Source organism: Tupaia chinensis, unplaced genomic scaffold, assembly GCF_000334495.1.
Source record: "Tupaia chinensis unplaced genomic scaffold, TupChi_1.0 Scaffold144482_1, whole genome shotgun sequence".
In the NCBI taxonomy this organism is placed as follows: domain Eukaryota; kingdom Metazoa; phylum Chordata; class Mammalia; order Scandentia; family Tupaiidae; genus Tupaia; species Tupaia belangeri.
In genome coordinates, this window is record NW_006204341.1 from 1166342 (window position 1) to 1176245 (window position 9904).

General features: G+C 33.9%; 1 pseudogene; it reads right to left on the bottom strand.

Moving 5' to 3' along the window:
- Positions 1-858: 858 nt before the first annotated feature.
- On the bottom strand, positions 859-1295 carry LOC102475917 (39S ribosomal protein L42, mitochondrial pseudogene; annotated as a pseudogene).
- Between the last annotated feature and the right edge of the window lie 8609 nt (positions 1296-9904).

The following is a 9904-nucleotide window of genomic DNA, read 5'->3' on the forward strand; positions in this document are numbered from 1 at the left end:
TGTTTCCTATTCCCATCTGAGACTTTGTCTGAGTGGCCTCTACTGTCCATATTTCAGTCAACATTTTGGCCAGGCTCACTTAACAAGTCTCTAAAAAGTTTACTCCCAGTCTTTCTTCTTCTGAGACCCCACCTAGAATCACCCTTAGCACTCAAAACTGTAATATAGGCTTGTTTCTAGACTGCTTCTCCAAATTTTTCTAGCCACTACTCATTCTCTAGTTACCAAGCCACATCTACGTTTTCAGGTATCTGTATAGCAATACCCCACAGCTCAATACCAATTTTCCATCTTAGTTCATTTATGTTGCTATAACAGAATGCCTGAGACTGGGCGATTTATAAAGAAAAGTTTATTTGGCTTATGATTTGGTAAGCTGGGAAGTCTGAAAACATGGCACTGGAATCTGGTTTGCTCTAGTAAAGGGCCACATACTGCTTTACCCTGTGGCAGAAAAGCAGAGAAGCATGCAAAGAGAAAGATGCAGAAGCAGACTGAGTTTACTTTAACAACCCATTCTCATGGGAAATAGTCCAATAAGAACTGACTCACTCCTAGAAGCCAGCAAGAATTTATTCATGAGTCATATGCCCCTATATCCCAAGCACCTATGGGTGTCAAATTACAGCATGAGTTTTCAGAAAAGACCCAACACTCAGACTATAGTAAGCACTGATTACTTTTATAATTTAAAAATATGTTATTTGTTTTTGAGCTTTGCCCCATTCTCTATTTTTTAATATATAAAAAATTTTATTATTATTATTTTATTACATAATCTATTAGTGAACACACCACATTGGGATTTTCTTAAATGACAAATGAGGCATGTTTCTGATTCCTCTGAGAACCTCCATGTCATCTGTCTTCTGGGAGGTCCAGTTTCTTACGACACCTGTGATACTGTCCATGAGGATACCAACAGTGCTTGGTAGTAAAGAACATTCTGCTAAGTTGTTCTATCATGGGTCCTTGTTCAAGGTGTTCACTTTTCTCGTCTAACCTGGATTTCAGCACTTGATCATGTATTTCTTCGTTATTGTGCACAGGATCTGGTCTAGGGATAGCTTTTGTATGTTCATATATAGGTTTTGAATGTCCACAGATGGGTGGTAGCATAATATCGTCCTGCCATCAGATGGCAAAGCAAGCTCCACTTTGCGATCATCGTCATCTGGAAGAGAAGAATACGTAGATTTATAAAAAACACAATATAAAGCTCCATTTTGGGTTGGAAAGAAATGTTTCAAGATGGTTGTCTTTAATATTGCACATTTTATTGCTGCTACTGCCATGGTGAATCAAGAGGCTTCTTAGGTGGCACAAAAAAAAAAAAAAAAAAGGTGTTCCAAAATGAAATTGCTTTCAAAATCTGCTTTTATACAAACTACTTTTCAACCTTTGACAGATCATCACTGCGAACCCGCCATCTTGTCTCAATCCGGATCCTGCAAGATACTTGCCCCATTCTCTTTTTATTCCTGTGGTGCTCAGGTGCCAGCACTATCACAATGTTTGAGTAATGCACTAGATCACAGTATCCTCAACAGGATCTCTGGAGCCAGACAGACACAAAACATTAACAGAACTTAAGAAATGAAGTTTTCCTTCAGAAAGACCTTTTTAAAATTGTATAAGTTGTGCATAAGGATTGTGTGGAATTAAGGAAGACTTGATTTTTAAATTCGTTTTTACTGAAAAAGAGTCATTAGGGTTTTTTTCTAAAAATAAATAAAACAAATTATTGACTGCAACATTTAAAGTTAAAGTGAATTTATTTTGAGTAAATTGTGTATGGATTAAAACTCCCACCACATAGGCATTTTATTGAGCAAAATAAGTTTGAAAATTTATTCATAGAATCATTAAGAATGTGTTTATTGAGCCATTTGAGGATAATCAGTAAAATCACTAGCCATTTTTACTAAACCTTACATCAGAAAAGTGGAGACTACAGTCACAAAAAAGGCATTATTATCACAATTTAAAACACCATATATAGCATATATTAGCTATTTTCATTAGGAAAATTATCCCATTATCTATACAGCATATAATACAGATTAAGGCCATTAGGGCAAGTTTTACATTATATTGATAGAAAAATAAATATGAATTTAACCACCTACAAAGTACTCTACTGAAGCATAGCACAGTGGGTATTGAAAGTGGAAAATAATGTTGAAAGCAACTGAGCACTTATTTCTGTCTTCAGTAGGGAGTGGCAATAAGTAATCAGAAGATTTCCCAGCAATAGCAAGACACTCTACAGTAGGGGGGCTGGAAATGGGAGTGATAAAAAACTATTTGGAGGATGTTGTTAGGCACTTTTAAAGACCAAGAACATAAGACCTGGTATATTAATAATTTTTATATTGAAGCAGCCCTGCAGGTGAAAATGGAGCCAGCAGATGACTGGTGTTCCTTTTCCCATCTTGCCCTAACCTTTTGGCCAGTCCTTCTTATTTATATCTCAATCACAGAGTAGAAAGAGAGGTTAGGATGAAGAGAAAGCTAACTGGTAGGAAGTTAAAGGTAAAAAATTACATGGCATTCCAAAAAGTTATGTTTGGTATTTGAGGACATTTATTCCCATCCTCCTGCCCCAATATTAACTATAATGATCAACATTAAATCCAAGGATAAGATAAGGTTAAGTGCTCAAGCCCTGCTCAGAGACAGAGAGAAAAAGTGAGGGATAAAGGAAGAATACTGAGATGTATATAAAAAAGCACACAAAGATTTTCCATCATCTCCTTACTTGTATAATCCCCTTCCTATCAGCACATCCTGCCACCACTTCTCCATAAAATATTTTCTCAATGTAAAGAGGAGGGCAGCCACAGTGATGCAGCAGTAATGCATTCCTCAGCAATGCAAAAGTCACATGGGAAGGTACCTGCTTCACATCCCGAGGTCTCTGGGTACACACCAGATGAACATGATCCTGATCCATTTTCAGTTTCACAGAAAATTCTGTGGGACAATGCTGCTGAGAGGGTAGATGAATTGTGAGATGACACTTCAGGGAATGCCTATTTCTCTCTCTCTCTTGCTCTCTCACTCTCACTCTCTCTCTCCTTTACTCCTCTCTCTCTGTCTGTCTCTCTGTCTCTTCTCCCTCTCTGATGAAATGAATAAACTTTGAAGAAAAAAGAATTTAAAGAGGAACACATTTGTTTAATCATTACATTCTGGGATGTTTTGTTTGTTTCTTCCATGAGTGAGAGACAGTCACCTTTATAAGGGTCTCCACACTGCAATCTACCTTGAGACTCAGCCAGCCCCAGATCACAGGCAAAAAGGTGTTTGGCATGTTCAGAGAGGTCTCTGAATGCAAACCCACAACCTTTTTTTGTGAGTCAGCCTCACATAGTATGTTTATTGCTGCACACTATCTGGCCCTTATATTCTCCTTTCACTCAAGAAATTTTTTATTGCACATCAGAAGACCATCAACCACTCTCAAAATCTACAGGCAGCTATAATGATATTACATAATTTATACAACAAGATTACATATTCAGGCTTATTTTCTACAATAAAAAGTAGGTATAAGTATTTTAACACATTGAATGTATTAGTTCTTCATTTTAAGCATTTAATTAAAATAATTCTAACCAGTTTAACATCCAGTACGATATAATACAATACACTTTTTTTTTTATGTTCTTGCCTTAGAGTGCATGTGCTTTCCAGAAAGAGAGAGGGATAGAGATTCTGGGATCTGGGGCACACACGCGCATGTACCCAGCATAAGTTTAAAGCCACCAGTCCAGGACTCAAGCCGCAGTAGACCATGTGGAAGTCTAGTGATGTAACTGCTACACCATCTGCTGTTCTTAATATAATATATATCAAAAATTAAACTCAAGAGAATATCTAAGCCATATCATACACACAACTTTAACATTTTGTGTGTATACCCAATTATGTCCAGTCAGGGGTTCTCCAAAAACTTTACAAAAATGTATATAATGAAAAAACACATAGATTTCAAAAATTTTTGCACCAAAAATAAACTTGTACTTTAATTTCATTTTTCAGAAACTTTTGAAGTCTTCTGCAACTTCCTTTTCTTATTTATTTGGAGACTGAAGAAAATGAATTACAGAACTTTTTTGAATTTTTTATTTTTGACAAAATTCTCCTATCAGAATAAATTAAGATGAATGTAAACAACTTAAAGTTTTATTAACACTTTACTACTTCAAAAATTTTTGAAGACCCTAAATATATATTTTAAATATAATCTAGAAGCAAATAATCAGCTAAATAAATTTAATAATATTAAAAACTCAGTTCTTAGATCACACAAGCTTTATTTTACATGTCAATGGCTGCATGTGACTCTTAGCTACTATAATGAACCACACTGACACAGGACATTTTCAGCTTCACAGAAAATTCTATGGGACAATGCTGCTGTAGATAGTTAAAAGAATTTTAAATAATCAATGATTAAATACTGTCTTTGGATTATTTAAACTTGCACATTTCTTTAAGAATTCACTATTTTCAGGGCTATCAGGTGGTGTGATAATTATGGCGCCAGTGACTTAACATGGCAGACCGCAGTTTGACTCCAAGACCGGAAGTTTAAACGTCACTCTGATCGCATGTGTACCCAAAATCCTGAGAGGAAAATGGAGAAGGGATTACAACACAGTCATCTCTCCTAGGGGATGATTTCTCACTTTCCCTCTCACTCTCTCTGTATCATTCTGTCTCTCTCTCTCTCTAAGAAGCACACATGCCCTATAGCAAAAACGTTCAAAATAAATCTAATGTCAACACTCTATGGCAGAAATTGAAAGATTGGAAGGTATAAAAAGCATGGAGAGCAATAATGATACTGAGAGGAGAGTGAGAAATTGGAGAGGGTGAGAGGGAGGGAATCAAGGGGAAGAAGAAAAAAGCAAAACAGTTAAGGGACCTAAAATATAAAGAAATTTTGTTGATTATAATATGTATGGTAATATCTTTGACTGAACAGTGTACTCATGATGGAAAAATTCATTTGCTATGCTGTAATGATACATAGTGATTGAATGCAAAAAAATAAATAAATAAGTGAATTGTGGGAACTAGCAGATGGCATAATGGTTACGTTGCTGGACTTCCCCATAGTTGACTGTGGTTCAAGTCCCAGACAGGCAGCTTAGAATGAAAGAGAAGGATTATTGAAGTATGGCCATCTCCTTGGGGGGTGATTTCTCACTTTCTTTATCTCTATCTCTCTCTGTCTCTCTGGTGTGTTCATGGGCCCTATAGCAAAAATCTCTTTAAAAAAAAAAGAATCATAATGAAAAAAAAAAAGAATTAATCAACACAGTGAATTTTGAAAAAATAAATGTTTATATAATTTCAGACTTCTTGCAAAGGAGGAGTCAGGTTTACTTGAAATTTTGCTGTAATAATGAGATCCTGACATTTGATATAAAGTGAATGACTACGGAAGATTTAGTGCTAAGTAAAGCAAGCCAGACTATGAAAGACAGGCATTGTATGTCCCCACTTAATAGATACCAAATGTCTGCACTTAATAACAGAAACTGAAAGATTAAAAGAAATAATAGCAGGGAGGCCAACTGTAGATAGTAGAGACAATATAGAAGGGGGTGGGTAATAGGGGGTGAATAATAGGAGGAGAGAGGGGGCTGGTTGGGGAAAAATATATATATGAGCCATTTCTTTCTTTGAACTTTAGTAGTAAAATTCAGTGTTAGTTTCTCGTGGCTCAGGAGCCTGGGAAGAATAGCTTTGGCTGCTCTGAGTGTTCTGGCTGATGGCAGGGAATTGTGCCAACAGTGAACATCCAGGGCTGCAGGTGAAAAACAGCTCTTGGTTTGAAAGCATGCATGAAATTACAAGTTCTTATTGACCAGTCTAAGTAATCAGACTTGCTCATTTACCCATAAAATTTATTATTTTCAGAATCTATTAGGCATATTATATTCCAAATATAGCTATTTGAATTTCTTATTAATATTAATGCTATAATTTGAAGCATTTACTTTTTAAATTCCAAGTTAACTTTTCATTTGTTTTTTTTTAATTTTCTTACTTTAGAAAATTAAAACAGAAAAAAATTATATCATGGAAATAAGAAATAATTCTAAAATCTGATGAAAGAGATTTATGAGATTATCATCTCAGACTAAGAAAATTTCCCAAGATGGAAAATTAAATATTGGAGGAGATAAAAAAAAAAGTGAGGAAATGAAACAAAAATACATAAGTAATAGCATTTATTTTAATCTTTTTTTTTTTTTTTGCCTAACCACTTATCCAGAAATGAAAACCAAGCTGAAGGCCAAATGAGTAGCCTATTCCTCTGCCATGTTTAGTAACAGAATTACCCCATGAATGGAACACAATAAATAAATAAATAAATAAATAAAACTCATATTGCAGCTTAAGAAAGAAGGAGGGTTGGCATATACTTTCTTGAATTCAAGGACTAAAATTCCATAATGAGAAAGATATTGGAGTATTCTTTCTACTCCACTGACACCACCCAATACTTATTTAAACTGTTCCTTTCTACAAATATTTTGTATCCTACCTTCTCCATGTAAAGTTGCTCTGTTCTGACCCTCTGTTCTGGATAAATTTTTCTTTCTCTAAACCACAAGAAGATTTATTGATTATATGATTCACACATTAATTATTCATTCATTGCCTTCCAACATCTTTTTAAATCAATTTCATAATTTTTCTGATCATAAAACTAAATGTGCTATTTTAAAAATATAACTTACGGCAAGTTCCGAAGAATAAAATAAAAATCAACCATAATTCAACCACCAGGAAATAATCTTTATTAATACTTGGACAATTTTTCTTCTCATTTTTATACATAATGAATGTATAATTATGTTGTTTATTTGTTTGTTTCTAAAACTGGAATACATTCCGCTCATTGTCATACTTTTTCATTTATCATTACTGCATAAATACAACTCCATGCTTCAAATATTTTTGAAAAACAGATTAATAGGAATTCTATTTGCAGTGAGAATGAATAAGTTTCTGACAAATTAAAAATTATACATTAAAAACATGTGAATTTTAAAAAAGAGTAAAAGTTTGGAAGAAGTAATTGTTATAGAGTAAATTTTATGTTTTCAGACTAAAGAAAGCTAGGAGAATGAATGACTTCTGGATTCAAGCTATAAGAAATGTCAAAAAAAGTTCTTTAGATGAAAAGAAATGACATCAGAGAGAACTTCAGACCTTTAGGAATGAGTAAAGATAATAAAAAACTTTTAAAGTTTGAGTGAGAAAAAGACCATTTTTTCCTCATAATTTATTTAAAATACAGTTGTGTGTTACTTAACTACAGGGATACATTTTGAAAAATGCATCACTAGACTATTTTGTCACTGTACAAACATCATAGACTGTACTTACACAAATGTAGATCAAGGCTATAACCTACTATAATGTTATAGGACTGCAGGAAGAATATATGTGATCTTTCATTGACTAAACAATCATTATACAGCCCAAGACTACCTAAAGTAAAAATTATATCATTCTTTTGCAAAGTTAAGATACAGTTACTTGTAATATATGTGGCAAACATTATATAAAAAATGAGGGCAGGTAGTAAATAGACATATAAATTTCTAAGATCACTGCATTTTAGGTAAGTGTTACTAGTAATCCTTAAAATGCTAACAACTTCAGATTGTATACTGTAGTCCCCAGAACTACCAGTAGAAAAAGTTAATCTATAAATTTCTTTTTTTTTTTTTCAGAGAGGTTTTCGCTATAGGGCACGTGCACTTGCCAGACAGACAGAGAGAGACATAGAGACAGAAAGCGAGAAATCACCCCCCGGGGGGATGGCCACGCCACAATCCCTTCTCCTCTCAGGATCTTGGGCACGCACGCACACGCACCCGGCATGAGTTTTAAGCCACCAGGTCCAGGACATGAACCGCGGTCGACTACATGGAAGTTCAGCGACATAGCCTTTATGCTAACTGCTGGTCCCAAACTATAAATTTCAATGAAATTCTAAAATATATTCAAGTCATCTGAAAGAAAGAAACATGGGGAACACAGACAGACAAAAATAAGAGGAAGCAAACAAAAAACGAATAGTAAAATATTAGATCTAAAGACCACTGTATTTCCAGAAAAAGGCATTTCACACAAACACAAACATAAAGACTGGAATCACAATAGTGTTAACTGACAAAATAGATGTTAAGATAAAAATGCTAAAAAGAGACAAAGGACAATATATAGTATTAAAGGAATTAGTTCACCAAGAAGACATAACAATTATAAATATCTATGCACCCAACACCAGAGCACCCAAATATGTAATAGAAAGACTTCTACCTCTAAAGAGAGAGATATACTGGTATACAACTAATTGCTGAAGATTTCAACACCTCATTGTCACCACTGGATAGGTCATCTAGGCAGAAAATAAACAAAGACCAATAGGAGCTAAATGATACATAAACCAAATGGACCTGACAGGCATTGATAGAATATTTCACTCAAGAACTACTAAATACACATTCTTTTTCAGCTCTGCATGGAATATTTTCAAAGATAGACTACATAGGAATACACAAAACAAGCATTTACTAATTTAAAAGTATAAAACTCTAGCTATTATATTTTTTCAACCATACAGGAATTAAGTTTGAAATAAAAAACAGAGCCTTTGAAAATGCACAAGTTAATGGAAATTAAATAATTTACTCCTGAATAAATTAAGACCGAATTCTACAAAATTCCTTGAGACAAATGATGACCAAGACACAACATTCCATAATCTGTGGGACACAGTGAATGCACACTCACAAGAAAAATGTGAAAATATGGCAAATAAATAACCTAACAACACATCTCAAGGAACTGGAAAAACAATAGCAACAAATTTTCAAATATACTAAATGAAAAGAAACAAAATCAGAGCAGAAATAAAAGAAATAGAGAATAAAAGAATATACAAAAAAAATCAATGAAACAAAAAGCTGGATCTTTGAGAAAATTCACAAACCATTAGCTAGACTAATCAAGAAAGACACCACATAAATAAAATCAGTAATGAAGCAGCCAGTATTACAGATGATATCACAGAAATATAAAAGATAATAAGCTAATTTTTCACTAGACTTTATGCCAACAGACAAGAAAATCTAGATAAAATTTGTGGGCACATACAATTTTCTAGATTGAATCAAGAAAAAAAAGTCTCAACAGACCAATAACAAGCAACGAGATTAAATCAGTAATAGTCTCCTGACAAAGAAAAGCCCAGGTCCTGATGACTTCACTTCTGAATTCTATTATACTTTTAGAAAAGAATTAGTTCAAATTCTTCTCGAACTATGTCAAAATATCCAAATGGAAGGAACACTCACAAACTCATTCCGTGAAGAAGCCTCCATAATCTTGATACCAAAAGAAGTGAAGGATGTAACACACACACACACACACACACACACACACACACACACAGAACCATATCCATCAAGAATACAGAAGCAAAAAGTTCTCAACAAAATACTACCAAGTCAAATGTAACAACACATTAAAAATATTATCCACCATGACTAAGTAAGCTTTATTCCAAGGATGGTTTAACATACAAAAAAAAAAAAAAGTAACATATCATATTAACAAAAGGAAAGATAAAAATCTTATGATCATATCAACTGATGTAGAAAAATCATTCAATAAAAGAAACATACCTTTATAATTAAGGCTCACAACAGAATAGGTATACAAGGTTCATTTCTCAATGCAATTAAAGCCAGATATCATAACCCATAATTAACATCATACTGTATGGGGAAAATCTGAAAGCTTTCCCATTAAAACTGGAACAAGACAGGATTGTCTACATTCGCCACTCCTTTTCTGTTGTGAG